The sequence below is a fragment of the Halyomorpha halys genome, unplaced genomic scaffold, assembly GCF_000696795.3.
Source record: "Halyomorpha halys isolate HHAL.00 unplaced genomic scaffold, Hhal_1.1 Scaffold276.1, whole genome shotgun sequence".
Classification (NCBI taxonomy): Eukaryota; Metazoa; Arthropoda; class Insecta; order Hemiptera; family Pentatomidae; genus Halyomorpha; species Halyomorpha halys.
The window spans coordinates 541,205-553,445 of NW_027105171.1; the positions used below are offsets into that span (position 1 = coordinate 541,205).

Sequence of the window (12,241 nt, forward strand, 5' to 3'; positions counted from 1 at the left end):
TCGCAATATGAGGTGGATAACCTTAAGAAATGGTTCTTTTATCCTTAGTTATAAATTCCTATTTTATTTTATTGCTCGTTACATTTTTAATTAATCTATCCATAAACGTACGTGTAAAAAAAAAAATAAATAAACGAGTAAATCCATTGTTTACTTAATTATCCGGTTAGCGACAATCCTTTCTCAATCTCACCCTCTCACTTCGACTTTAATTTTGTAACATATTATCTTTTTACAGCTCTTTTGGTTGTCCGCATTCCATCAATTATTTGAATTTTTCATAGCTGCCCTCATCTATCTAATATCACATTCCTTTTGAGTCAGTTCACCCCGGATATCACGATAAGGGGCACAACAGCTGGGACCATTTTTTTATCGTTATTTAAATAACAACTTTAATGGAAAAACTCCTTTTTTTAATTAGGTCGTTAATTTTTTAAAGTTTAAATTAAGTGTTTTTATTGATTTTTTTGGAGAGGGCACAGAAAAAAAAAACTCAGTCCCTGACTACAAAATTCAAACCATCTTGGGATTATCAAGATTTGACCAGCCCTATTTTTCAGTCAAATCTCTTAATAAGAATCCCATTTTCCTAAAACTTCGCTATGGGGATGGACAAATTTATTTCTTAATTCTTCGTAGGAGTCATTGAAACCTAGTGTATAAGATTAAACTATGTTTTTTATATCTACTGTTCAAGTATGTTTTAATAATAACAAAAGAGCATCTCCTCTTTACCCTTGTAGGCGTAAAAATTATGTCCCTCACGTAAAAGCTGGACCAACTTAGTAGGGTTAACTTAGTGTTCAGTACTTAGTAAGGAAGCACTGTTTTTGGAACAAATAAAGTTGCACACTTTGTGAGGTTGGGTTGACCCCAGAAGAGCTCCAGGACCCACAGGTCTTACTCAGTATTTTTTATGGCACCTGCACAGAAATAAAAGCCGACCCCCCAGGGCGGACTCGAACCGGCGCTAATGCAGTTCCCAGGTTGCAAAGACCTAGCCTCAGTCCACTGAGCTACAAACAGCCCTCGCTAAAGTGTAACAGAAAATGATTATCGCAGTCAGATTCGAATACAGATCAGTGGAGTTAGTAGCAAAGTGCCTTATCACTATGCCACCGCCGCTCCCACAATATCGACAGAATCAACCTAACCGTATCAACATATACAAAAAAGAAAATATATGTCATAGATACCTGTAAATAATAAGTACCTACAAATATTCCGATTTCAATGTTAAACAATGAAGAAACACGGATTAAAGATTGTAAGTAGAAGAACATACTTATACGTTTTATTTATTATGAATTCAATGTTCATTGGAAACTCCATGATAATGTTACATAAAATGGTTCGTGATATACCAGCCATCTCATTCGTGGGAGCGTCCCACGAGCGTCTTCCTGTTTTGAAACCCAAGGAGGGTTCTATGTGAAAATAGGTAATTACTTTTTATCAATCATAGTACGTGTGTAATATCACACAGTTTTCTCGTCCAGGTAGTAAAAATCCCTTGACAGTTTCTTTTAATTCACTCTCATGTCGGTATTACGATTTTAGAATGTTCTCTCTCAAAAAATCGAATCTATAACATTAATTCGGCATTCTAATCTTTATAGAAGGTTGAAATTTTTATGGCTTTTATCTGATAATACAGAATCTGATTCTTCATCTTCTTTTATTTGGTAAACAACATATTTTATCATGCTGTTATCAGTTAGGATGTTTATTTACCGATGTTTTGTGATTTTCTTTGATATTTTGTCCAGATCACTTAAAATGAGGTTTTAATATGTGTGTCGGCATATGAGTATACTCACACACACACATTCACATTTACAAAATTGTTACACATTATTGTTGCTATAATTCAAATGTAAGTGAAATTAGGGAAAGGCGGGAGGAAATGAGGAAGGTAACTTCCCTTACCGAGATAGGTAAAATTGATAATCAATTTTATTTATCATATTTAGTCTAACAACTATAGAACTACAATAATATTCCTGAATATTAAGCCTGAAAATTTGTTGTATTTATACAAATTCATACATTTATTGATACATACATATAAAGAAATTGACAAAATAATAACAATTTTCCCATCATTCCTAATATGAAGACTAAAACGTGGAACCGCTATTAATTTTATTTTAAAGATACTTTTCGTAATAGACGGTATCCATCCTTCTTGAGAGAAGTATTAGCAATACAAACACTTTTCATCTTTTTCTTCGTTATTACGCGTCCTCATTTCATAGCTTTTTGGGTCAAGTAAGTTTTCGGATTATGCTGGGGCTCGATCAAAACTGTCAAGTGCAAATTGATTATGGATCCAATGCCCTATATGCAGCTAACAATATTTGGTATACAAAATTTTTGAACAAATACATCAAATATTAGAGCCTGACAAGATCTAACCCCGGAATTTTTAATGCAGTACTTGTTTTACGGATTCTGAAATTAAATCAGATTTTAAGATGGATTCATATTATATTGGACACGGGATTTTTGTCACTATCTTTCAAGTTACCTCCATTTCTTTTTAATGATTATAACAATATATTTAGAGCCGGATACCGCTTCAAGAGAGTACCATTTTTGCTCCTACGCGACCTGAAGTAGTAGAAATCGTTTTTACCGTAAGAATCTGTCATCATATTTCGGGAATATTTTAATTTTAACTTCACCATAATTACAAAAATTTTAGTTTTTTTCGACCGAAGAGAAAACTCTGTCGTAGATTATAACGACAGATTCTTATAGCAAGTTAGATTTTAAAACAATTTCGTTTTATACGTTTTTTTCGATTCTCTCCATTGCTTACATGCAGATCTCCAAAATTCAAGAAAAATTGTATTCATTTTTCTATTTATGCCTTTATATCGCCTTGAATTGAAAAAAGATAATTACTTGAAGCGACATCCAGCCTTAAAAATATTATTATAACCATTTAAATAAAAAATAACTTAAAAGACAGTGAAATATGTATAGTGCGGTGCGCGCATCATACAGATTTCACTTGCTATAAAAACTCGTATTTTGAATTTCTCGAGGTAAAATAACAAATGTCAACTTGATTTATGCCAGAAATGCAACAGTCGGCTTTTTCCGTTTCGAACTTCTGACTTTATTTTTCCTTTAGTTATTCACAATATTCTTTATTATTTTGTATTGAACCATATTTTATTACTACGACCAATGAAAACTGGTTATTTACTTCAAATGAACAAAACTAAAGTTTTTTTTAAATTCATTCAAGCCATTTGAGACTATTTCATTGAAGATAAGACCTATTCGATATGAAAGACTATTCAATTATACATTGATTTATAGAATTTAATCAAAATTTTTAAAGAGTCGTTTTTTCGAGAAAATTTTAAAAATCGTGTTAAAGCACTAAAATAATAGAATTAGGTTAACAATAAATAGTTTTTTTTATACAGCCGGACCATCTTCTTACAATATATTATAGTTACATTATTATAAATCACCTAAAACAAGTAATGTTTATTGTCAAAGTTGTTCATACACGGTGTAATACAGCAAAATAAAGAGAAGAGAAAGTACCGAATACTTTAACAATCGTAGTCTACTATCTCTAAAGTTTTAATTAAATACTTTAAGTTCTACGTTAAGTTCTTTCTCCAGGAATGGTGAGGTTATTGATCTGTTAATTTATGCAATCAGTGAAACTTCATAGTGTAAAAAAAATATATATATTTATTTTATTTTTCACAGTATCAATCCACGATACCATTGAGTGTGGTGATATCTAACAGCTTGAAATAAGAAGGGTCATCTTCTTTGCAAAGGTTGGCAATTTTTCCATAACCCTTCCTTCAAAATAGATAAGTTATTCATCTTTTTGAATATCGTCACAAACGGATGATGCATTAATCCTCTTTGTGTTTTGGGGGTAAAACCTGAGTACTCGGCAAAACGATTTACCTTGCCTAGGTGATCAGGTGTATTTGGTATTGGTGTTTGGTATTTAGTGAGGGAAACAAGTCCGGCAAGTGGCCTTTGGTCCTTTTTGTCAGCCCCTGGTGGCTACCTGAGTTACCACCGCGTAATAACCAAGGTAGGAAGTGTCACAATTCATTTTTCGTGACCGCCGAAAAATAAATATTAGCTACCCCAGGTGGTAATCGAACCTACAACGTTTCGAACCGAGTGCACTGGGACCCCAACCCGCCCGTCCATTAGAACACTTCAAATCTTATTTGAAGTAAAATAATAATGAAGAAACTATTTCTCAGCTTTGACGGCTTCTCATCGTTAATATAAAATGAAAAGCCAAAATGCTGTATTTTTTTTAATAATTTTCTTTGTTGTTGTTTTCTTATAACTCGAAATCTAATCATTTTTCGAATGAAAAACCTGCATTAAAAAAATAAAACATGGAATATTCCTTACCAAAGTGGTATATTATATTTCATTTTTATCAAAACGGTCTAAACTTCCAATTTTTATCAAAACGGTCCAAACTTTCATTAACAAAGACATACAAAAGACTGATCTATATGACTACAATAAGACCTATTTGGACATACGGAGTTGAGCTTTAAGCTCCACTAAACCATCAAATTCCTCCCATCCAAAACTATCCAATCTTTACAATCCAAAATCCTTAATGCTCCTTTGTCACTAATCAAGTCATCCATCAGGACCTCAATGTTCCATGTGTTGCCCAGAACCAGATACCAATTCTTCCATGATAAACGTCCCAACCTCCTAAACCCGCTTGTTTCTAACCTGGCTTCTCCTTCTTACCTAATTATCCTCCTTGGCGTCTGAAAAGAATATGGCCTCGAGATCTTTTCCTCTAAAATTGTTATTGGAGTTCTATCAATGGTTAGATTCGCATGTTTTTACCATGTCATTTTATCATTAACAGCTAATTTACTAGTTGTGTATATTTTTTTACAGTTGTAAATAACAATAAATAAATTTTTAATGTGACGCCATAGAAGTACGCCTAAAATCCCACTTTTCGGTCTTAGTGAAAACCAGTAAAAAGTTCATTCTAATTGTCCGATTCGACCTTAACATATTTGACATTTGTAAAATAGTTTAGGGCACATCACGTTGATGCACCATCAGACAGGGTAGTTTTTTTTGTTATGTTTTTTCACAAATAACTGAAAGTTGGCCGTTCTGATGGGATATGTATGATTTTTCGGAAATTAACTATTTTACAAATGTCATATATGTCTAGATCAATCTTGATAATTAAAAGGAACTTTTTTTTCAGTATTTCACGAAGAACCCAAAAACTGTTTTTCTTAATCGCACTCTGAAGCAGAAGATGGGTCGGATGAGCGCTAGAAAGGCATGGACGAGGAAGCTGCCTAGTGGGTCAATGCCGAACGCCGTTCCCTTTCAAGTCGCTGGGCAACTTTCGTTTGATATCGATTCTTTTACGTAACTGCGATCGGCTGTACAATATCCCTTCGATCGGAGCTGTCTCTCTGTGCGATATGCCTCGCCTTCGTCTTGTTGCATGTCTTGCATGATTTAATGAGCTTGCCCTCATTTAAAAGGTTCTTCCAATGATATTCGAAAAAAAAATTTCATAGCGAGTGTATGAAGTGCGCCTTAAACTCAACAGGCATTCCTTCACTTTTGATTGCCTGGTTGAATTTGTATTGGACTGTATGAAAATAATTGAGTGAAATAAGGTATGAGGTGACAGAAACTTTTATGCTTCCTGTTTCTTGTCCTCCACGTCCCTTCATCTACCCTCTCCTCGCCTACCGGAGGCCTCTTCGGAAGTTTCCTTACTCATTCATGGTTTATTTGCAGAATAGAAGTGCAGAAAGAAAGACCCCTTCTGACTAAGACTCGCTAGCGAGTGTATGTGCCTTTTGTTTATCTCGGGCACATGCGGCGCTTACGTTACTAATTTTTTTTTTTAATATCTCTATTAAAATTTACGAATGTACATTATATAATACATCCAGTAAATTTGATTTTAGTTAAAATGGAGTGTTACATGCTTGTAGAGAAACTACCTATTGGTAGCACTCAAATGCGTTCCTAATTAGCCATATATTTTGAATCTTCGTTTAAACGGAACGTTTAAAGAGAATAATTAAACTACAGTTATACTGTCGAAATCTATTTTTGAAGTGACAACTATTACTGTCACATGCTTATATATGAAATATATAGTGAGTTATTATAATTGTGCGAATTCCAAATTCAAGTTTTCGATGGATTGAAAAAGTGGCTGAAATCGAAAAATGGCATGCAATATTTTTATTTAGTTCTCACAACATTATACAACAGGGAATTACACGAAAAAAATCACAAGTAGAACATAGAACTATCATTTATTCAATCAATATTAATTAAATTAGAAGGAGATTGATTAAGAATTGAGCCGTTTATAAGATAATCAGTGTGTCAATATGTTCTTATCAAAATTAATGTACATTAAAAAATTATTTAATTATTAATGAGTGGAATAACTAAAAATGTTCTTAAATAATCTTGGATATACTTGTGACCAAATAGTTTTACAAAAACTAGTATCTCTCGTGATTACTTCTTCAGAACTTCGCCTAATGATTTACTTACTTCATAACACTAGATTAGACTTACACCATTTTTTTTACTCAGCGGCACAATTATAGTAATACGTATAACACACTCTTAAGATAAGACATAAATCTTTTTTTTTATATCTTTATTGAAATTTACAACTATACATGATTATACATTCAATAAATTTGATGTAAGTTTATAATGAAGTGATACAGGCGTGTAGAGAAACTATTGGCAGCATTCTAATAACGTTTTTACGTGAGAAGGTCTCGTCACCAACTTCTTTTCAGGGGCTTCGGAGGATTGTCGGTAATGGAAGAGGAAGCTAGGTTAGAAACTAGTGGGTTTTGGTGGTTAAGGAGTTTATAACGGAAGGAATGATATCTGGTTAGATGGGTTACATATGGAACATTGAGGTATATGATTTTATTGATGAATTTACATTACATATAATTTTTTTTGTGACAAAATAAGGAGCATTGAGGATTTTTTTACAAAGGGTTTTGGATTGTAAGAATTGGATTCGAGAGGAATTTGAAGGTTTAGTTGAGCCCCAAAGCTTAACTCCGTATGTCCAGACAGACCTTATTATAGTTATGTATATTAGTCTTTTGTAAAGAATTGGAAGTTTAGTATAGTAAGTGCTGTAATAGTCGGAATCGACGTTCAGTTTTCAGTGTTGTGCGTGGATTCCAAGTCAGTCGTTTAGTCCAGATGTAGTCAAGGTAGTGAATCTGTTCTACAGGTGTAAGAGTCGGCTGATTTACGACGAAGAGTAAAAGTGATTTGGTGGAATTTGTTGGGATTTATTTTTATCTTCCAATTTCGGCAAGATTCTTCGAGGACTGTGATATGGAATTGGAGTGTTTTGGATGCAATCAAAGCGTTATTTTAACTGGGTGCACACAGGTAGGTGGCGAATTGTAACTTTTCTTTCTGGAATAGAGTTAATTAATAGGCAAAAAATGGGAGCACACCTCAGTTGTATCATGATAGCTGCAGGTGTAATATGTTGTGTTTAAAAAAAAGTTTCGTTTTTAATAAGGAGAATTTTTCATGTTTGCTTGTCGATAGTCTTAATGCTCCATGCATTATATTTTCATAAATTTCATTTATATTTTTTCGCATAATTTTTATACACATAAAGAATAATCTAAAAACCACCAAACATTACTTAATTTAAAAAAGAGAAAAAATATTACAAAAGCAATAATAATTTTTAATTTTCTAAAATTTAGGTAACGTATTTTACTTTTTCTATAACTCCAAGTTAAAACGTTATAGATCAGTCAATTCAGAAGCTACTTTAAGAATAGTGAAATTGGAATAAAATATTTTGGGCGGCAGACCTGCTCTTCGGAACAATCATTCAGTTTGTTAAAAGGCTCCAATTGGAGAGCTCTTAGCTACTATGTAAGACGGGCTACACTGTAAAAAGCTGGTTAATATATGAGGTATTAATCCCCTACCACAGTTTGTTACTAATGCTTTGTTTCTTTAAACATTAATAATGTTTGTTATTTTAAATTATTGACTTGTTAATGTTATGTTTTTTATTAAAATTGCTCACAGACTTCGGCAGATGGATATTTTTCCATTGCCTATATGTTTTTTAATCGTATTTTTTACAATAAACATGTTTCATTTTAATCATTCAAAGAGCGACTTATCTAACTACAGAACATAACATAACATACAGAACATATTAATGTCGTGTAAAATAGTTCTAAAGGTTAAATGAATGATATTGTCTCTTGATATTTTCCCTCAAATCACTCTTTTGTTCAAAGGAATCTATGCTATAGGTAATATTCTTGAGTTATTATAGTTTCTTTATATGCCTATGATAAATACCTTGAATTGATTAGAAACCATAAAAACTAGTAAGTATGAAGTATATAATGGAAGGACAAGTTTCTACTATTACAGACTAAATCTTTTAAAAAATGGAATATTAAAGTTAATGAATAATTTTATGAAACTTCACTCAGATTTGTTTGTACAATTAAGTCTTCTTAGAGTTATGCTTGTAAACTTTTTTGTAATTAAATGGTACTTCATTGTTTATTAAATGTAAAGAAAGTCAATGATTATGAGCAGTACTTTCATTTTTTTTATTTTTATTTATTTATTACGCACATATGTCTGCCAACACTCAAAATAAAGGAATTTTAACTTACTATAATGTAGTTTATGACACTTATCTTCGTAGGAGTAGTAGTTTTTTCACATATGAATATAAATTTGGCAAATAAAAATTTGTCCGAACAACTATAAATCAACTTATTATAGCAAATTTCTTGAAAACTACTATTCCTACGAAGGTAAAGGTAATAAACTACTTTATAGCTCCTTTAACTAGTTTTCATTTGAGAGCTAATAGACATCTGTACGTCAAATAGTTGTTGGGTTTTAGATTTTTCAAAATAAATTCACCAACTACTGATCTTTCTGTGCGCTCCAGACGAAATGTTTATGAAATGTTGCTTTTTAAAAAGCTATATTTCGAGAACAATTTAACGTAAATAGCTCTATTAGGGCTTACATTTTAGCAAATTCACTCTACTTTAAATGATGCTCTATTAGATTTTCTATTCTTGTTGGTGGTTGTAAAGATATAGAGCTCTGAATATAAAATAAATTATTTTTAACGATTTGAAACAGCCGCCATTTTTTATTCCCCCTACCTATACTTGGCACACATCAATTTTGACTAGTAATTATACATAGTTTTCATTAAAATAATCAAAAATTGGGGTAAAATATTTCTTCATCTTTTTTATATATTTTTTCTCCACTTGGGCTCTTTTACTAATACAACTGTATTTTTATATGCATAGTTTATAATCATATAAATTTTTACTTATACGTTTGAATATATTTTAACAAAAAGTGAAAAATAATTGTATTCACACGAAGAATAATCTTCAAAGCACTAAGCATTACTTTAAACCATGAAAAAAGAAGTTTTGATTTACTAAAGTTAAATGACACATTTTATTTTGTCTATAACCCAAATTTGGAACATAGTTCAGAATTTAATACTGATTGCAACTTACAAAATTACTGAATATATTATTTTCATAGTTCTTTAGATTAAATGAATGATAATTGAGATTTTTTTTTACAAAAGAAGCTCATAATTTTGAGGTTTAAAAAGTGTAAATAAAAATTAAAAAAATAAATAAATACCTCGAAAAAAAAAATTATCTACTTTAGATACACCCTGAATTAACCTTATTTATTTTTTTAATTATGTTGGCAACACACTACATAAAAAAAAACAATATAGTTTTAACTTAATAATATATACCTCGAAAACAAATTATCCACTTTAAATACAACCTTTAGCTTAAAATAAGCCAATTTTGAAAACCAATAAAAGTATTAAAAATTTTAATAATTTTAGCTAGTAAATCAATTTGCTAACAAAAGCAACATAAACAAATGGAGAGTGAGAAAAAATCCCAGATAATTGATGATGGTATAAGACAAACGAATTAAGAAAAATATGTGGTCTGGCCCAATTGTTGTTCGTAACTTAGTTTATTCGTATTTAAAATAAATATTAGAAAAATATATTTCGATTATCATTTTTAAAACAAGCATAGTAACCGTAGCCTAATACTTCATACAAACATAGGTATACAATATAATACCTTTTTGATTTAATATCATACATTAAAATTTATTATTAGTTTATATAAAACTTTTTTTATAAACATGAAGCATAATCTGATTACTTCCAAGCACGACTCTGAACTGAACGATCCAAACTGAATATGTCTTATTTTTTAATGTACTTTTTTTATACATCAAGAAAATTGTTACATTAAAAATCGTTTATTATTTTTATTTGTAAGGAATTTATATCCTTTTTATGACTTATTTATTCATTGTGTCATCTCAACATTTCGGGCACTTCTTTCCAAAGTCAGGTTTTACTATTATTTTGTGGACATATATCATCTTAATTGAAATAATTGTTAATATATTCCAAACTGAATATGTCTTATTTTTTAATGTACTTTTATACATTAAGAAAGTTGTTACATTAAAAATCGTTTATTCTTTTTATTTTTCAGGAATTTATACTCTTTTTATGACTTATTATTGAATGTAAGTCTTATTTTTTGTCTATAAAATAGTACTTTTTTCTTATTTCTATCTTTACATCCAAATTTCAGTGCACTGAACCCTGATTTTTTATTGACAATTCATTGATTTATTGCACTAAAATTTGATTAGACAGATGAAAAATTATCTGTTAGTGATACAGATACAGATACAGAAAACAATAAAACTATTAAAATTTTGATCAAATTGTAACTTTTGATTCAATTTATTAATGAAAACAAAAAAGAAATCAAAACTATTGTTAGTTTGTTATTGAAAGATCCCAAAGCAAACATTTATTCCTTCGAATATGAGTGAATAAATGGATTTATCTCTCTCTAATTAAAATAAAATTTGTTCAAAACTAAGGCCTTTATTTATTATATATTTTTATCCTTCTGAAGATATTCTATAAAAGTTTATTTATTTCTTAAAGTTGAATTTATATCAAATTAACTCTTTAATTTTACTTATGCAGCAAAATGAAATTGGTAGTTGATGCATAGTGCTCAATTGCTATAGCTGTCTAACAACTGTTCTAATTAATGGATAATTAAATTAATATCCCTGCCGTTAAGGAAAAGATAAATAATAATAATAAAAAATGCATTTTATTTCAAGCTATTATTTTTACTTTCACTTACCTATGTATGAAATATATAGGAAAGGAATGTATTGCAATTGTAAAGAATTATGGTTTCAAGTTTTTTTTTCCATTAAAAAATATGAAAAACGTGTTGTTTTTCAAAAGTGATTTATACACATGAAGAATAATCTGTAATATTCTGTAAAAAGTATCTTATTTCAATCTTTACACCCAAATTTCAGTGCACTGAGCCCTAAATTGTTATTGACAATTCATTGATTTATTGCACTAAAATTTGATTAGACAGATGGACATAAGAAAAAAAAAGTACTATTTTAAATACAAAAATTAGGAAATAGCACCAATGAAAAAGAAAAAAAAAAGGATAAAAAATATGAAAATATAAAAACATTTTAGTAGTAAAAACTTAATAAAAATTAATACAAAGTGTATAAATTCCTGAAAAAGTAAAAATTATACAGAAAATAAAAAACAAAAATCCTTGGGAACTTAAGTTCTAGGATTACAACTGATTATTTATATTTAAATTAAAAATCACATTTTTTGTTTATAAACGATTTTTATGCACATCAAGAATAATCCTAAAATCACCTTTTAACTACAATAATAAATTTTGATTTACCAAAATTAGATAACTATATTGACTACGACTCAGATTTGGGACAAAGTTGTATGCTCAATACTGAAAGCAACTCATTGAAATATTGAATATATTACTGTTATAGAAAGTAGTTCTTTGGACAAAATGAATGATAATTAAGATTTTTTTTAATCAATATTTTATATTATGGGAGATCTCAATTTTGATGTATAAAATGTATAAATAAAGAATTTGAAAAAAATAAAATTATCTGTTAGTGATACAGAATTAATACAGATACAGAAAACAATAAAACTATTAAAATTTTGATCAAATTGTAACTTTTGATTCAATTTATTAATGAAAACAAAAAAGAAATCAAAACT

General features: G+C 29.8%; 1 protein-coding gene across 1 annotated transcript in view; it reads left to right on the top strand.

Moving 5' to 3' along the window:
• Positions 1-12,241, top strand: part of LOC106680673 (very long chain fatty acid elongase AAEL008004) — a gene marked incomplete at its 3' end in the record, with an annotated part of 207,714 nt that overhangs the window by 177,905 nt on the left and 17,568 nt on the right.